The sequence below is a fragment of the Neovison vison genome, chromosome X (genome assembly GCF_020171115.1).
Source record: "Neovison vison isolate M4711 chromosome X, ASM_NN_V1, whole genome shotgun sequence".
NCBI classification, from domain to species: Eukaryota; Metazoa; Chordata; class Mammalia; order Carnivora; family Mustelidae; genus Neogale; species Neogale vison.
The window spans coordinates 125,405,948-125,423,143 of NC_058105.1; the positions used below are offsets into that span (position 1 = coordinate 125,405,948).

The 17,196-nt window shown below is 48.6% G+C and overlaps 1 protein-coding gene across 4 annotated transcripts in view; it reads right to left on the reverse strand.

The window, feature by feature from the left end:
- Positions 1 to 17,196, reverse strand: part of TBL1X (transducin beta like 1 X-linked) — a 196,306-nt gene that overhangs the window by 49,194 nt on the left and 129,916 nt on the right. For 3 of the 4 annotated variants that reach the window (XM_044235564.1, XM_044235566.1, XM_044235565.1), the window contains one exon: positions 8,387 to 8,475. The exons of the other annotated variant lie outside the window; for it this stretch is intronic. The gene's annotated coding sequence lies outside the window, so the exon portion shown is untranslated. The remainder of the gene's footprint in view (positions 1 to 8,386; positions 8,476 to 17,196) is intronic. 4 annotated transcript variants of the gene reach the window in all.

The window sequence follows — 17,196 nt, forward strand, 5'->3', positions numbered from 1 at the left end:
TGGAGTGAGCCTCGTCGAGGACACTCCGCCAACCCAGTCATCTGCCGCCTTCTGAGGCTGTCCCCGAGCACAGAGCGAAGAAGGCGCCCCCGTTGCCCTCGTCACGGGAACAGCTGGAGGCAGCACGTGGACAGGAGGAGCCCTGACGGCACCGTCCCCGCGTCTCGGGCCCCCACGCCCGCCCTGGCTCGAAGATGAAATCGCGCTTCTTGTCGGATGAGAAAAGTTGGGCAAGCCTGTGCGTCCCTGAGCGCGGGCGGCCGTCCGTCGGTCCGCGCTCTCCTCGGGGGCAGGACAGCGTTCTGCACAGCAGACAAGCAAGTCGAACGGACACTCCGTCCCTCTCCCAGTCTCTCGTCTCCGGTGAGGGGAACGGAACATCTCACTGACTACCACCACCTCTGGTGGACCACTCACGACGGACGCCCGCAGCGTTATGAAACTAGCCCCAAGTTCGTCCCCAGAACCTTCTCACCCTCCCGCACTGAAGCCCCTGAACACCTTCTCCCCGTCCCGCACTGATGCCCCTGAACACCTTCTCCCCGTCCCGCACTGATGCCCCTGAACACCTTCTCCCCGTCCCGCACTGAAGCCCCTGAACACTAACTCCCAGCTGCCCCTTCCTCGCCGCCCCCAGCACCCACTCTTCTTCTTTTCGCCTACATGAACTGGGATTCCTCCAGGAACTCGAACATGTCCTTTTTAATTTATATGCTTCATGTCACGAAAATGGAACAATCTGAAATGACCAACAGTTGGATCTGAAGGGGAAGCAGCAGTATAACAGGCCACAGGACATTGGGTCCTCACGACCCCATCATATCCCCTTTCCAGAAGGAAGCTTCCCTGAGCCGCAGAACCGCTCAGCAACCGCCCCGCTCCGAGGAGTCCTGGCCCTCACGCTCGTCGGGCTGGTCACCGCGGCCCCTGCTTTGCCCGTCCCCGTCTCCAAGGCCCTTCTCACCACTCCACACCTCCACCGAAACCACCACCCCACCAATGAGCGAGCCCCCTGACCACCTCACCCTGCTTTCCCCCCACCAAAGACTCAGGTATTCGCGATGAGAACACAGGTAAGACACACGGAGCCCGGGGAGGCCAAGCTATGGCTGTTCGGCGGCTGGAAGGTCGCCGAGGCCATCGCAGCCCTCACGCCGGCAGGTATGCGACGAAGTCGTCAGCGCCGCGAGTCATTTCCAACCAACTCCTCTCCGGAAAGAGCCGTGCAAAGAGGAGGAGAAGCTTTCCCGCTGAAAAGCAGCAGCTCCCTCCGTCACAGAATCTCATCGGATCCTATCGCCGCATGCACGGAGGACCGACCGCAAATAACAGACACACGGGTTCTGCCTTCTCTGTGCTGAGGGAGAATGGGGTCTGAGGAGATGACACAGAAGTTTCTGCCCAACTCCCATATGCGAGGCACAGTGTTTGGCAATTCTAGAAATTAAACACATTCAAGTTCACACACTACTCACACACGAACATACACACACACACACACACACACACACACCTCTCTTCCTCTACACAAATAAGGGAACACTCCAGCAGTTTAGTGCCCCACAAAGTCTTACGGGGTGGCCAAGTTCCAAGGAGGAAAGCTTTGGAAGGCAGGAGGGTAAATTCCTGCTGATGAAGACAGCATCTGGGGAGGAAGACGTGAACAGGAGGAGAGAAAAGCAGTACAAGAAGCCTTATGTCTGTGTGTGTGTGTGTGCGCGGCGGGAGGGGAAAGGCTGCCATGGAAGAACATTCTGGACCTTGCATGATGTACCACATCCTCCCCTGGACTCAGGACAGGAAGAACGCTGAGAACTCCAACAGGTGCTTTCCTGCCTCTCCAGTTCCAGGATAAAAGCGAGCTCTGGTGGCATTGGGAACATCCTCCTTGGCCTCAAACACAAGGGGAACAACAAAAAGACAAAAACAAAAACAAACACCAAACGGGTTTGGTTTCTTAATGAGTGCATGTCCTTGCCTGGCCCAGGGGTGATCTGAGACCCCTCCCGTCCGGCTGATCTAAGGTCTTCAGTGCGCAGAAAGGGGAGAAGCGCCTCGGCCGGCGAGGTAAAGCCAGGCTGTCCCCTCCTGGAGCTGCCCGAAGACCAGAGGGCAGTGTGCCAGGGCCGAGGGCGTGTGCGCAGCAGCCCCAGCGAATACAAGCGTGCCGGCACACTCGGCCACCAAGGGCCGAAGCCACGGAGGAATGGAAGGGGAGTTACTCATAGCGTTGCTGTTTGTGACTGCATCTCACGGTGGCAGAAACGGCTGTTAATCATGGTTCCCTTCACAAATTAGTGAAAAGTTCAGGTTCAAGAGAAATATCACTAAGGAGTTTCATTTTAGTTATCACGTACTCAAACCGTTTTCAAGGCTAGCATTCTCTAGGAAGGCAGGGGATCACCCCAAAACAACGTAGTCTGCGGGGCCATGAAACTATCTTCAACATCATAACCCCAGGAGACCTGCTTGGGAGTTGGCGCTGAACTGGACGGCAGGAAGGGCCAGCGCCTTGCCAGCAGGCGGGGGCTCTCCGAGCAGTGAGCCCAGTGCACGTGGACTGAGGGAGGGAAAGAGTGTCATCCAGTATCCCTAGAGGGGAAGGCTTCTCTCCTGACCATCGGCCCCATTGTGAAATCGTCTCCCGAACTCTTTTAAAACCGCCCTTTTCCTCCAGACATGGAAGAAAGTTTGTCTCCTTTCTTGTCCCTCCTAGCCTGCTGGCGTGGATGCTGAGGACTCCATGGCTTAAAGTAATCTTCTGGAAAAGACTCCGCTCTCTGGGACTTGTCTCCACGCAAGCCTGAGAACCGAGAGCCAGAGCAGCTGGAAAATCTGCTTGAAATGACCTCATCCTACAAAAGGCACTTTCTGGTTTCTCCGTGGACATTCTGACTCGAGTGTCGTGGGTCCTACCCTCCCCTGTTCGCTTTCCTCACAACGTGTTTCTCTCTTTCGGTGGGAGCTAGGGTTGTTTTCATTACACAATAAGCAGTTAGTTGAAGATGATATTTTTAATGCAGGTAACAACATTTATACAGCATCCTTTTCTAAAATCTGCTTGGAGACCAGCTTCCGCTGGAGGAGAAAGAGGTTTGCTTTACTGCTTTGCATTATCTCTTTCTGCTACATAACTGTCATTACGACATCATGGAGCTGTTCGAACACTTCGCTCTTTCGACGATTCCACAAATTGTGGCATTTACAGTTTGACCCCAGTTACAGGAAAATACACACATGGAATACGGCAGGGGAACATACATGCTGCTTGCTTAGTTTCTTGGATTTCTCTTCACTTAGCAGTGAGTAGACATCTTTTATTTTATAGTAAGAAAAGATGCCCCACAAAGGCTAACATTTCCCACTAAGCTTTCAGTTCTTTATTTACTTGCAGTCAGATGGCCCAAAATTATAAATATAATCAAACTATCGTTTTATTCCTAGCAACAGTACTGCCATTTACAATATGGGCATCAGCCAATAGAGTAAGGTAAAGTCCTTAAAAGAATATTTCATGACCAGGGGGAAATGTCCGCGATACGACGTTATGTAGTAGAAAAGTAGGTTTCAAGACGGAACGTGCACGATGCCAAATTTTGTTTCGCACGCACGCGTGTGTGTGCACACACACAGAGATGGAAGATAACCCTCCCAAAAAGTCTAGCATCTCCTTCTGGGGATGGAATTTTCTCAGTGTGTGCTTTTCTGTTTTCCAAATCTTCTCCTATGAGCGGGAACTGTTTTCACATTCATTAAAATGTAATTAAAACCTGGCAGTGTCTCCAGAAATAATCTGCATGACAACAACCCAGCGCTTCTAAGTAGGAAATGAGGCTACAGGGCTGGGAGGGCAGAGGAGGGCCTCCTGTGTTAGGAAAATAATGCTGCTCTTCATGGAAGAAAAAACACCCCCCACGGGGAGGCATTCAGAAAAGGTCCTTTCTGCGCTTGGCCGCCCTTCTGGGTTAATCCGTGGCTGGCTGGGGCACATCAACAGCGGATGCTGACGGGGCAGGAAAGGCGTCCAGTCCCTGGGGTTACTTCCAGAGCCATCTGCATGCCTCCCAAGTGGCCGCAGAGTGCGCTCTCCAACTCCGCAAACTCGCCACCCTATTTACTGACCCGTCTCTGCCTGTCCAGGGGAAGACCCAGAAGGAAGCCTTCCTAGAAGTGCTCAACCTAGTAACAGCAAACCACCTCTCAGCCTGCGTCCCAGGAGCCAGACGACGGACACTCAACAGGCAGCTCGGCTGTTCTTTCCTCGTCCCCTCCTCTGTACACACTGTGACGGAAACTCGGGCTCCCGGGACTTCACGGCAGGCCGCCGTGGAGACGCCGCCAGAGACAGCCTCCACGTAAGAGTTCTGCTTCTCCCATGATGTTGCTTTAAGCCGATTCTCCCGATGTGGGTGTAAATCAGCATACAGACTGAACTATCTTCAGACTGAAAAATCGGAAGCGGCTTCTCTACAATGTGCAAGAGGCCCTCCCGTGAATTTTAGGAAGACAGGCGGCCCGGCTATGGAGCCTCTGAGACACTGTGATTCTCACCCACATATGCAGGACCCTGGCCTCGACGGTTCCCTCGCCTGCGTCAGGAGTCGTGAGTGAGGTCATGTGCTCACAGATCGCGGCCTCTAGAGTTTCAAAAAATAAACCCTGTGGCTTTCTCTAGAAGATAGAAAGCAAGTGATGCCTCAAAGTCTGCCATGGACTCTCTGAGTCTTCAAAGAACATTTTTTGGTGCTTCTACTTTTAAGAATAATGAAAATATTTTAAAAAAAAAACGGGCACCAGGTGGCAGTTTCAGTTAAACACCTGCCTTCGGCTCAGGTCATGATCTCAGGGTCCTGGGATCGAGTCCTGCATCAGGCTCCTTGCTCAGCCAGGAGTCTGCTTCTCCCTCTGCCCTGTTCATGTGTGTTCGCTCTCTTGCTCACTCTCTCTCAAATAAAATCTAAAAAAAAAAAAAAAGCTTAAATATTATGAATTTAAGTATTAGATGAGAGTCCAATGATCATCCTGTTTATGTCAGCAAATGTAGGAAGTCCAGTTTTTTAAAAGATTTCATTGCTCTGACAGAGCGAGAGAGCAAGCACCAGCAGAGGAAGAGGGAGAAGCAGGCTCCCCACTGAGCAGAGAGCCTGATGTGGGACTGGATCCCAGGACCCTGGGATCATGACCCAAACCAAAGGCAGACACGTCACCGAATGAGCCACCTAGGTGTCCCCAGACTGGTCAGATTAAATATACCGAGTCCAATCCTGAGAGCAGCAGGGAATAGGCTTTGCCAGTCTTGGCACTGCTGACACTGGGGACATCTGAATCCCAGTGGTGGGGCATCTTATGTGCTGTAGGGGGCTAAGCAGCATCCCTGGCCTCTGCCCGCCATAGTCAGCAGCACCGTCCCTTGAAAACCATCTTCAGACAGGGCCGAATGTCCCTGAGCAGGGGTGAGGCCGTGCTCTGACTGAGAACTCCCAGGGCCAATACGTGGGTCCAGGACACACCTCATGACAGAGCCCAGCAGCCCCCAAATGCCTAGACGTCGCAGGTCCCTGAAGATCCGCAGGACCTTTGCTATGACCGCGGTACGGATTCCGTCTTCACCGCAGCATGGGCCTCACAGAGCTGTAACTCCAGATGCCCTCTGAGCCCCAAAGCAAACGTTAGAAGAGGCAGAAACAAACCGGCTGTGCTCCTGGAGGTAGGAGTCAGCAGACTGGGACCTGGGGCTGAATCCCACCTGTTGCTCCCCCTTGTCAGGCCCGTGAGCTAGGACTAGTTGTTACGCTTCTAAACGGCTGAACAAAAAAATGAAAAGATCCCTGTGTTGTGACTCATGGAATTGAGCTGACGCTGAAATTCCAGCGTCCGTACATCACGAGGCGGTACTGACATTCACCCAGCCTATGCATTCACGGGCCCTCAACGGCTGTTCCTACACCACAGCGGCGGGGCCCAGCGGCCGTGAGCAGCGCCCGGCTGGCCCACGAGGCCTCAACGACTTCCCTTCTGGCCCTTGGCAGAAAGGGCCACCCTTGATCTGGCTTCTCAGCTCTACCGAAATGGTTCCTGTCCACATTTTTGTCTACACTGGAGGACAAGTGCCTGCTTTGTCCATTCCGGGCTTGAAAGTGGCCGCCTACAGACCCACGGGGAATGCCCCACAAAACAGATGCTCCTCAGGAACAAACCAGCCGCGTTAGCAGTGAGAGCCGGGAACACCACCACCATGGTCTGCTGTGGTTCCCGAAAACCCAAAAATCCAAAGTCATCCTTTTAGGGATGACTCACGCACGCTCAACACCAGTGCCTCACGCACGGGAGGAATTCAACATACGCTCCATTCGATGGAACCCCAAGTGCATTCCCTAAGCACGCAGTTCGCTCCCAGTCAAAACACCAGTAACCCACAGACCTCTGCCATCTCCCCTGACGTTCGGAAGACGGTTCGACCACAGTTCCAAAACCACCGACTGATGGAAGTGTGGCAGTTCATCGAAATGTTAAACACGGTCACCATACAACCTATTAATTCTACTCCGTGACGTGCACCCAAGAGAAACGGAGACCCGTGTCTGCACAAAAACTTGCACACAGATGTTCAGAACAGCAGGAATACGAATAATGATGATTCCTAATAACTGCAAGGAACTACAACCCAAATGCCCATCGGCTAATGCAGAGACCGACAAAACGTGGTGGAACCACACAATGAAATATTATTAGGCCATGAAAAAGATTCACGGTGCCAGAAGGATGAATCCTGAACATGCATCATTAAAGGTAGTCACAAATTCAACACAATTAACATTTTACAAATTTTTTTAATTTTTTACTTTTTTAGCAAACTACATTTTTCAAATATTTATTTTAAAGATTTCACTTATTTACTTGACAGAGAGAGAGACACAGGGAAAGAACACAAGAAGGGGGAGCAGCAGACTTCCCCCTAGGTACAGAGCCCAACTCAAGGCTTAATCCCAGGACCCCAAGATCACGACCTGAGCCCAGTGCGGACGTGCGACTGACTGAGCCACCCTGATGCCCTTATTCTTCAAATAATTAAGTAAAATATCAAGATTCTTATACATGTACTTTGTTATTTTTACAGACTTGGGTCTTGGGAGGGAGGCAGACAGAGAATCTTCAGTTAGACTCCACACCCAGTGCAGGGCTCAATCTCACAACCCTGAGATCATGACCTCAGCCAAAAGCAAGAGTCCAGTGCTTGACTGACTGAGCCATCCAGGTACCCCTTTACATACTTGGTTCTAAACAAAACTACCTCAATAAGATTCTTGCTGTAGTTAGATTTAGGACCATCACTTTAGTTCTGATTGAATTTTTTAAAGCAATAGGCAAAATTCTTCCCCAGATTTCCAGCTTTATGTTTTTAAAATTATGAATGTTTCTGTGGGCTTTTTTAAATTTTTTTAAATTAAAGACAAAAATAGGAAACAAACGGAGGGTGCTGGAGGGGAGGCGGGGTAACGGAGTGATGGACATGAAGGAGGGCATGTGATGTAACGAGACGGGTGTTATGTGACTGACGAATCACCAACCTACACCTCTGAAACCAGTAATACTTCATATGCTAATTAACCAAATTAAAATTAAAAAAAAAAAAAAAACTTAAAAAGGCGACCAAATTGGTAAAGAAGATGCAAATACAAACAGTAAACAGTACAGCAAATACAAAAAGTAAACAATAAAATCAAACCCTAAAATCCCATCTACCAAAAGACCAGCAACTGTTAAAGAATTGGCTGTCAGTTTCAGCTTGGCATACGGGCTTCAACTCTTGGAACCTGTCTGATTTGTTCTTCTGGAAACTTTATCATCTCCCAGATCTGTAAGTACTGATCTACATGTTGTTCTAGTAAGTTTCAAGGTTAACTACAAATCAGTCTGCAGACACACACAAACTGTGTTAAGAAACTCATGAAGTCCAGGGGAACCTGGCTGGCTCGGCCAACAGAGCATGCAACTCTTGCTATCAGGGCTGTAAGTTCGAGCCCCATGTTGCAAAAAGAGATTACTTTAAAAAAAAAAAAAAAATCTTAAAAGAAAAAAACCCTAGATTGGGTTTTAGAAGGTGTTGTCCTCTCCTGGTAAGACCGAAAAAAAGTTTGTAATAGCTGGTTCAGTATCCAAAATTCTTGGAAGGCAGTATAAGGCAAGTTCATCATTTAGAGTTAACTACATATAAGCCCACAATGATTTCCTGGTGTTCTATCTACTACCTGCAGCTTCAGCAAGACCTGCAACTTGAAAAAGTCCCTTTAAAACAGAAGATGTTCAGTTTGGGCAAAATGCACTTCCACTTCTCCAAAGGATTTCAGCTCAAGGACAAGTATGCAACAGCAAGCGGGCTGCTTACCTTTACGGTGACTTCATGTGTAGACCTCTGGACCAGTGAGCTCCCCAGCATCCGCTCGTATAAACTGCAAAGTGTCTGCCAGGAGCTGCCTGGTGAGAACCAAGGAGAAATGAAGAAAAAACTTGAAATTCTTTGCGGAGGATTCACCTCTGGTCTCTCCCGTTTGTGGTTTTTCCTTTTTCCAAGCGTGGCACTGGTTCCCTTTTCCATCTCAACACAAACTTTTATGTCACATTCTCTGTCTTACACTTGCACACGGATATGCAAACCAAAAGACGAGAAACGGAAGTAATGGTCCGTATTACCGCACGTGCAGAAATCCCAAGAGTCTCAAAGCAAATAAAATTATTTTTAGTTCAGATATTGCTGCTGCTGTCCTTTAAGAATAATCAATGCCTGCCTGACATGCTCTTGTCTTGGGGGGCGTGTCTTACGCAACCAAGAAACTAGACTCTACACACCTCGGAGAGAAGAAAACATGCTTTAAGGAAGCCTTACAGACATCACTTAGATGAACATTTACAAGAGCCTTGCATGCAAGTCCATGTGTATAGCTACGCCCTTACAAACACACACACACAACATTAGAATCTTTTTTTTCCCCTTTTGGATTCCCTAAAATAAAGCCAAAGAAAGGCACTGACTCACTCTGGCTCAACCTATCCATTACTGTTATCACACATTGCAATTTCACAAGCGTTCCACCATTTGCACTTCTGAACAAGCCAAGGTTTGTAGGCTCCCAAGTTAACCTTCATATCAGAAACATGTTTCTACTTTTCAGACAATATAAACACGGAGCAATCAAACCAGCATTGACTTAACAGTGTTTACCTTCTTCCTCATAAAATTCCCTTGGTTATGAACGAATCCAGCCTCCTACCTTTAAATTATCTACAGGCTCAAACTCTAAGGAAATTAACTGTTTGCCATTTTCTCTTAAATTCTGGTTCAATCTAAGTGATAAAAAGGATAAAAATAGATAAAAATTCTATTTGATAATAGAATTCAAATTCACCAGTGAAGCTTCTGAGTAAAGGTGTTTCTTATTATTAAACACAGAACGTCATGAAATGTTTTAAGGAAATTCAAGTAAATTATTCCCAATGAGTCATTTTTATAGCTACGCTGTGCAAAGAAAGGCAGCTAAAAAAATTTTACAGATGGGTTCACAGGCCCTTAAGTTTCATTACAGTACATTTTCCTAAAAAACACCATAAGGATATGTAAGATAAAAGTAATAAACAGGGCAACTGTTAAAAATCTAGCATTGAAGAAAAATAGTAAGATTCAAATAAATCTTCCCTACAGGGTGCCTGGGTGGCTCAGTTGGTTGAGCGACTGCCTTCGGCTCAGGTCGTGATCCCGGACTTCGAGGATCAAGTCGTGCATCGGGCTCCCAGCTCCTTGGGGAGTCTGCTTCTCCCTCTGACCCTCTCCTCTCTCATGCTCTCTCTCACTCATTCTCCCTCAAATAAATAAATAAAATCTTTAAAACAACCAAAAAAACAACAACCAAAAAAAAAAAAAAAACTTCCCTACAAGTCTTTCAGGAGAAATTACTCACCAGAGTGAAGCAGGCATAAAGGAATATTGAATTTGCTCATAAAATAAAAATACATTTCATAATGAAAAAATTTCCGTGGTAGAGATAAAATAAGACAACACTCCTTATAGGACCTGAAGAAGAAAGCAAATTACTATTTTCAGGATTGAGTTGTAAATTACCACGGGGGGGGGGGGGAACAGCCTTATAATGAAATCACTAAATACCATAAAGTATCAAAATATGAGCAGATGTCACCACAATAAGCCCCAAATTGCTTGGAAATTAAAACACTAAAATCCATAATAATTCAATAAGTAATTAATATATAAACAGCTCTTATTACAAGCTGTTCAGCAAAACCTTTAGAATCAAATTCTTATTCTTTGGTCCAAAACAGATGGTAACTCACAAATGAGAGTCTTGGAATGGAAGATTATCTTTTATATATGTTGTTAAACTCCATAAGTGTCATTAACATCATCTGCGTGTTATAAACACACAAAAACGGGAAAATAGGACTGGTTAGTGACGCTCTTCTGCTTATGCAACATGTCAAAATTAATTCGTTTACTGATAGAAACAATAAATTAGAAATGATAAATATGTTCTTCTAATACCTAAATTGTCACTGATTCTCCCGTGATCGGGGCCCAGACAGAACCACCACCAAGGCGCAGTACAGGCAAAAAGGCTCACGTACTGCAAAGTGTTGGTGTGAAGGGCCAACTACTTTACAAACACAACATATCCTGCATTCTCAAAGGCGGTCACACACATGTAAGGGACTGAGCAATCTTCTGGTTGCTCCTCGGCTCCAGGCAAGGCACGGTGCAGACCTACCCAGGCAGTCCTTCCGCGTGGGAGGCACAGAGCCCTTAGAACACGGCCATGTTGTGCAAACATCCCCTCCTCAGGCCCCCAAACATTTCTATCACTCCAAAAGGAAACCGTGTACCCAATTAGGCAGTCCCTGCTCATTCCCTCTCCCAGCCCTGGCAACTACCAGTCGACGCTGTCTCTTTGGACCGGCCTATTCTCAACGTGTCACATCAGTGGAAACACACAATACCTTCTGTGTCTGGCTCCTTCCTCTGAGCAAAAGGCTCCCGAGGGTCAGCCGCGAGGAGGCGTGTGTCGGCGCTCCGCTCCCTGTCGCGGCCGACCACTACTCTACCGCGGGGGTGGACTACACTTGGCTCTGCCACCCGCCCATCAGATGCCGGGCATTCCGGCAGGAGTTCACTTTCCGGCTATCGTGGTTACTGCTGCCATGAAATTTCGGGCACAGGCATGTGTTTGAGCCCCGGTTTTCCATCCCGTGGGGCATACACCCTTGGAGGGGAGCTGCCCTTATCAGTTTGCCTTGCTCCTCCTTTGTGGAAGCCTCCAGCTCTCCAGGACCCACCGATGCAAACGGGACGGCCACAGAGGGCTGCGCAGGCAACGGACGTACCGGAGGGAGCCAGGGAAGCCCGGCGCCTCCACGCTCCCGCAGCCAAACGGCGGCCGGCTAACAGCGGATGGCTCACGGCGGCCGGCTAGCGCTGCGCACGGCAAGCACCAAGATGAGGAATGCGCTCTCTGCTTGCAGCAAAGCAAACTACCTTCCCACACGGGCGCTCCTCAAGCGCATCACGCAACCAGAGAAGCTGGATCGGCTTTGCTTTGCCCTTGCCCCCCTTTCCCACCTCCCCAGTTTAGCACCAAGTCTGAGGTCACGGCTGCTCACATTTCCACTCAGATTCATCAGCGACAACTGAGTTTGACAATGGCTGTCGAGGGACCTCCTCAAATGCGACACTGAAATCGGATATCGCTCCATGCACACGACACCCCGTAAAGCCTGCGATTATCACGGGGCGCCCACATCCGAACACAGCCGTGTCCACCAGGGCCACCGGTACCTCCACCGCAGGATACAGCAGGCGCGCTCGGGAGATGCTGTTGGCTGTCACACCTGGAGAAGGGGGGCCAACGGCACCGAGTGGAGAGAGACCAGGGAAGCCACGGGACAGTCTCCCCCACAAGAAAGACTGATTCACCCAAAAATGGCAATAATGCTACGGCTGAGACACTTTACTAGAGTGGGTTTGAGACTAAGGTCTTCTCTTCATGACTTGTGACTTTTGCTGTGAAATATCAGAGGGTGAAATACCGCTGTCACGCAGGTCTTAGATTCCGAAGGCAGCGTCTGGGGGGGCTTCTGCCGACTGCCATAAAGCTTCCTCCGTCACCACCCAAATTTTCAACACAAATAACCCATGTGGATCTCTAGGTCAAAGGGACAAACATACCTCTTTCCTGGTCATAAATTAAATGCATAGCATATAAGTAGTAATTCTATTTCTTGGAGGACTACAATCCAATATGCACCCTGAAGTCCTTTTTTCCTCTGCCTATGGAGAAGCCAGCATGGCGCAGGACGGGGGCCTCCCACAGCCAGCCGGCGCCACCCCCCAGCCACGTGAGGAGGCCAGCCTGGCGGCAGGCCGTCCGGCCACGGTCGAACCGTCCGATGACCGCAGCCCCGGCTGAGAGGCCCCGGCCAGAGCCATCCTGCCGAGTCGCGCCAGCATTCCTCCCCTCTGAATCCAAAACTCGGGGAAGGGCCGCTGGGAAAGATACGTGGGGGCAGAGCCCCCCCCAGCAAGCGCTTCCGCTATCCACAGACTAGAGATGATGACGTGCGCAGCTGCTGCCAGGAACACCAAGAACCAGAGGGGCTGGGAAGCCAAGCGGCCCGAGGTTTAAGATAAGTAAGCAAGAGTCTGCCAAAGCGGGTGCCTCAGAACAAGGCTGTCTAGGTGGCTGGCACGCGTTCGGTCGGCGCTACCTGAAGAACGGTTCCACGGTCCCAGAGGACTGGAAACACTGGGTTTAGTGAAGCTATTAAAAAGCAACAATAGGGGCACCCGGATGGCTCAGTGGGTTAAGCCTCTGCCTTCGGCTCAGGTCGTGATCCCAGGGTCCTGGGATCGAGCCCCGCATCGGGCTCTCTGCTCAGCGAGGAGCCTGCTTCCTCCCCTCTCTCTGCCTGCCTCTCTGCCTACTTGTGATCTCTGTCAGATAAATAAATAAAATCATAAAATAAAAAGCCAACAATAGTAAAAACAAGCAAAACAATAGTGGTTAACACGAAACTGTACCTATCGTCTGTCCAAGCATGTTCGACATGCTTTAAACTCATGCCATCCTTTCTGAAATAATGAAAGAAGCCTGCCTCCCCGGACCTCATGCCACATTCTCACTGCGGCACCCCAGGCCCTACCAACAGCCATGTCACGCCAGGCGAGCACACCCAGTACGTCGCAGTTCTGGTGTCAGGGCCTGCTCACCGCTGGTAGCCACGGGCGGCAGGAATTCTGCGAGACCTTCTTCATCGAGCTGCACCTCTTAGCGGGTCCTCCAAGGACCCTGGCGTCCCATGGGTGAGGACGCCTCACGGTCACTATGCCGTGGTTTGCCGGACACTGCCCAAGTCCTCTCGGAATGGCTTTCCAACACCGTGTTGAAATTCAAAAGACAATTTTCTGATTGACTGAACACATCACTCCCAAGACATTCCAATTAACTGAGGTTTTGCTATTGGAAGATGGTGTTCTCCAAGAGAAAACTGGAAACACACTTCTTTAGGCTTTGGAAGCTTGAAATCTAAAGATGATGGAACTTGACTAAAATGAACACAAGTGCCAAGATGGTAATGACTTATAAAAATAAACGTAACTTTTAATACTATAATAGTATCAAGAAATAGGGCAGTTCTAGCTAAGCCTTTATCCATTGGGAATTAATCAGGCCATCATCCTCATTTCTCTCTTTACTCACTGAACTAGGAAAATGGGTACCACAAAGTGAAAAGTCACAATGCCTGAATTACTTCCTCATATCTTATCTCATCTTTAAAAATAAAACAAACTTACTTTTGGAAGACCCTTAATTTAGGTGGATTAATTCTTGCCACTGTAGTAGATGTATGCCTTTGTCTATTTATATGTTAACACCAAAGAGACCCCTTCCCTTTGAAGTTCTACTATGACCCAGGAAAAATGCTTTTGTATTGTTAGTGGCAAAAGATGCTAATTTGGTACACAAATTCCAAGGCCCTAACCTTTGATGTTCTTCAAAAATAAGCTTATATGCCATAAGCACAGAAGTTAAAAACAAGGAACATCTTAAAACATTTTTCTTTTAAACACAGTCTGCATAGTCAGGGTGTCTGAGTGGCTCAGTCGGGTAAGCATCTGCCTTCGGCTCACGTCAGGATCCCAGGGTCCTCGGATCAAGTCCTGCGTCAGGCTCCGAGCTCAGCGGGGAGTCTGCTTTTCCCCCCTCCTATGCCCCTCCACCCACTGATTCTCGTTCTTTCTCTCTCTCTCTCAAATGAATTTTAAAAAATGTTTAAAAAAAAGTCTGCATGGTCAAATGACAATAAATGTTGTCCGATGCCTACGGAAAACATTTAGACTGGATGTTTTTGGAACTAACATTTTACGACTGGTAGCCGGAGGCGGTAATCCTGGGTGTGCCATATTCTCCTTTAGGGAACAAGAACTAGGCAATGGATCATTCCTGTCCAGACATGAGAAAGCTTGAAAAATGGCTACTCGTGAAGTGTGCCCGCTCGGCTGGCAGTCACACACAGACAGTTACGGCTGATACCCCTTTTGCAAGCCCTGTTTGTACACTCTGCACACGACCAGGGATGTGTCCAAGAGCTTTCTGTATCATCCCATTCTCTATGGTCCAACTCTCAGTACGGAGTTACAAAGCATGCAGAACTCGTAAACACGGATTTTCATGGTGCCCAAACATGGGGAAGGGTTCATGTTAGTGTCTGTTCATAAAACACCGGTATTCAGATATGATAACGTGTATTACTTAAAGCAAAGCTTCCAAGATCAAGTAAGCTTGGAAACTTCTAAGCTAAAAAAGGTAAAACAGATCCTAAAGCAGATCCATAAAGCTGAACAAAAACCCCAAGCAAGATAAACACCAGAGAAAACAGGAACAAGACACAATCAATTTCCTGAAAATCGGCAGTAAAAAAAAACTGTTAAAAGCAGCCAGAGGAAAAAAACACAAATTACACCCAGAGGGAAAGATAACAGAACTCACAAACTTCTTGTCAAAAACAACGTAAGCCAGAAGACAATGGAATGAAATCTTCAGAGAACTCAAAGAATGTGTCAATTTAAAATTCTACTCTCAGACAGAATAGCTTTCAGAAATGAAGACAAAATAAAGACTCTTTAAGACAAACAAATGCAAAGAGAATTCAATGCCAATACGCCTGTCCTACAAGAAAAACTGATGAAGTTCTTTAAGGGGAAGAATAAAGAGCTCCGGTGGACGTCTGGATTTCTGCAAAGGAATGATGAGCGGCATTAAGGGTAAACACGGGATAAACACGAAAACATTTTCTTCTCACTTTAAAATTTCCTTCGTATGTAATTAACTGCTTAATGCAGAATTAGTAACTGTACTGTGGTTTCCTAAACATATGAAAGTAAAAGGTTTGACAACAGTAGTACGAAGTAGGATCGGAAGAACAGATACACACCCTTGTTAGGTCCTTACACAGGACGTGGTAAGAGAGACCAGTGCAGACTGTGACAAGTTAAAGACCGTGACCGCAAACATGAGAGAAACGCTAAAAACTGGGGCTCTGGGGCGCCTGGGTGGCTCAGTGGGTTAAGCTGCTGCCTTTGGCTCAGGTCATGATCTTATTAGGGTCCTGGGATCGAGTCCCGCATCGGGCTCTCTGGTCAGCAGGGAGCCTGCTTCCTTCTCTCTCTGCCTGCCTCTCCGTCTACTTGTGATTTCTGTCAAATAAATAAATAAAATCTTAAAAAAAAAAAAAAAAAAACTGGGGCTCCTGGGTGGCTCAGTCGGCGGAGCGTCCAACTCCTGATTTCAACTCGGTCATGATCCCAGACTCCTGGGACGAAGCCCTGGGTTGGGCTCCCTTCTCAGCAGGCAGTCTGCTTCTCTCCCTCTCTCCCTGCCCCTCCCCACCCCCAGCTTGTGGCCTGCTCTCTCCAATGAATACACAAAATCTTACCCAAAAAAAAAAAAAAACCACTAAAAATTAAAACAAAGAAGTATAGGTAATTAATTAACAGTAAAGTAAAATCAGAAAAAATTTGATGCTTAATTTATGCAAACATACACAGGAACAAAGGAAAACAAACACAGAAAGGTACAAATAGAAACAAATAACCAGTAGTCAATGGTATTACCCCTCTGATTCAAAGGCTGATCGTGGGACCGTATAAAAGGCAAGATCAAGTCTGCAGTCAATGACCAAGCCACTCCGGACAAGCATGTACTCCGTCTCTGAATGCGGCTGTACGTGTGTGTATCCCTCACACGCCACTGGCCGTATGTCACTGACCCGTAGGGTCTCTGACAGCATGTACTCTGCTCCGTTTAGCATTCTCCTCCGTGATTTCTTCCATTTCTCACCCGCCTCATTAGTCTGGGGAAGGCGCATTAGAGGTGAAGAAAGCACAAAGAGGAAGATGAGACAAAGAGTGATTCCTGCACATCGACAGCAATCTGCCTTCTGTACGGGGTTCCCAGGTGATGGTCGCGCGACACGGAGGCCCTGGTCTGCTGCAGACCACAGAGAGCCCGACTACCTGCTCCTTAAGAAGTCTGAGCCGGGGGGCGCCTGGGTGGCTCAGCGGGTTAAGCCTCTGCCTTTGGCTCAGGTCGTGATCCCGAGGTCCTGGGATGGAGCCCCGCACTGGGCTCCTTGCTCCGTGGGGAGACTGCTTCCTCCTCTCTCTCTGCCCCCGCTTATGTGTCTGCTCCCTCTCTTCCTCTCTTTGTCAAATAAGTAAATAAAATTAAAAAAAAAAAAAGAAAAAAGAAAAAAGAAGTCTGAGCGGGAGCACACAGACACTGGCCGAGGTTCACCCAGGACACAGGCCTCGCGGTAATGGACTAAGGAACGTAACGGTGAGAGGTCACATCTCTGCTTTTGAAGACAAGTTCAAGCTAAAGACCACCTTGACCGGGGTGTTAGACTCGGAGGCTTGGGGCAGAAGTGGCTTTCCAGAAGGCACGGCAGCTTCACGCCCAACTAGTCCTGCTCGCCACTGTCCAGCAGGTGTTGGCATGGAACCCCAGCGAACCTCCCGCTTCCTGAGAAATGGTCTCCGCACCCCGGCCGCATGAGCAGCCGGCACAGTACGGCACGCAACACGGGCCTGGGCTGTCCAGCACCTCCCTCACGAACGCCACTAACACTTCTTTT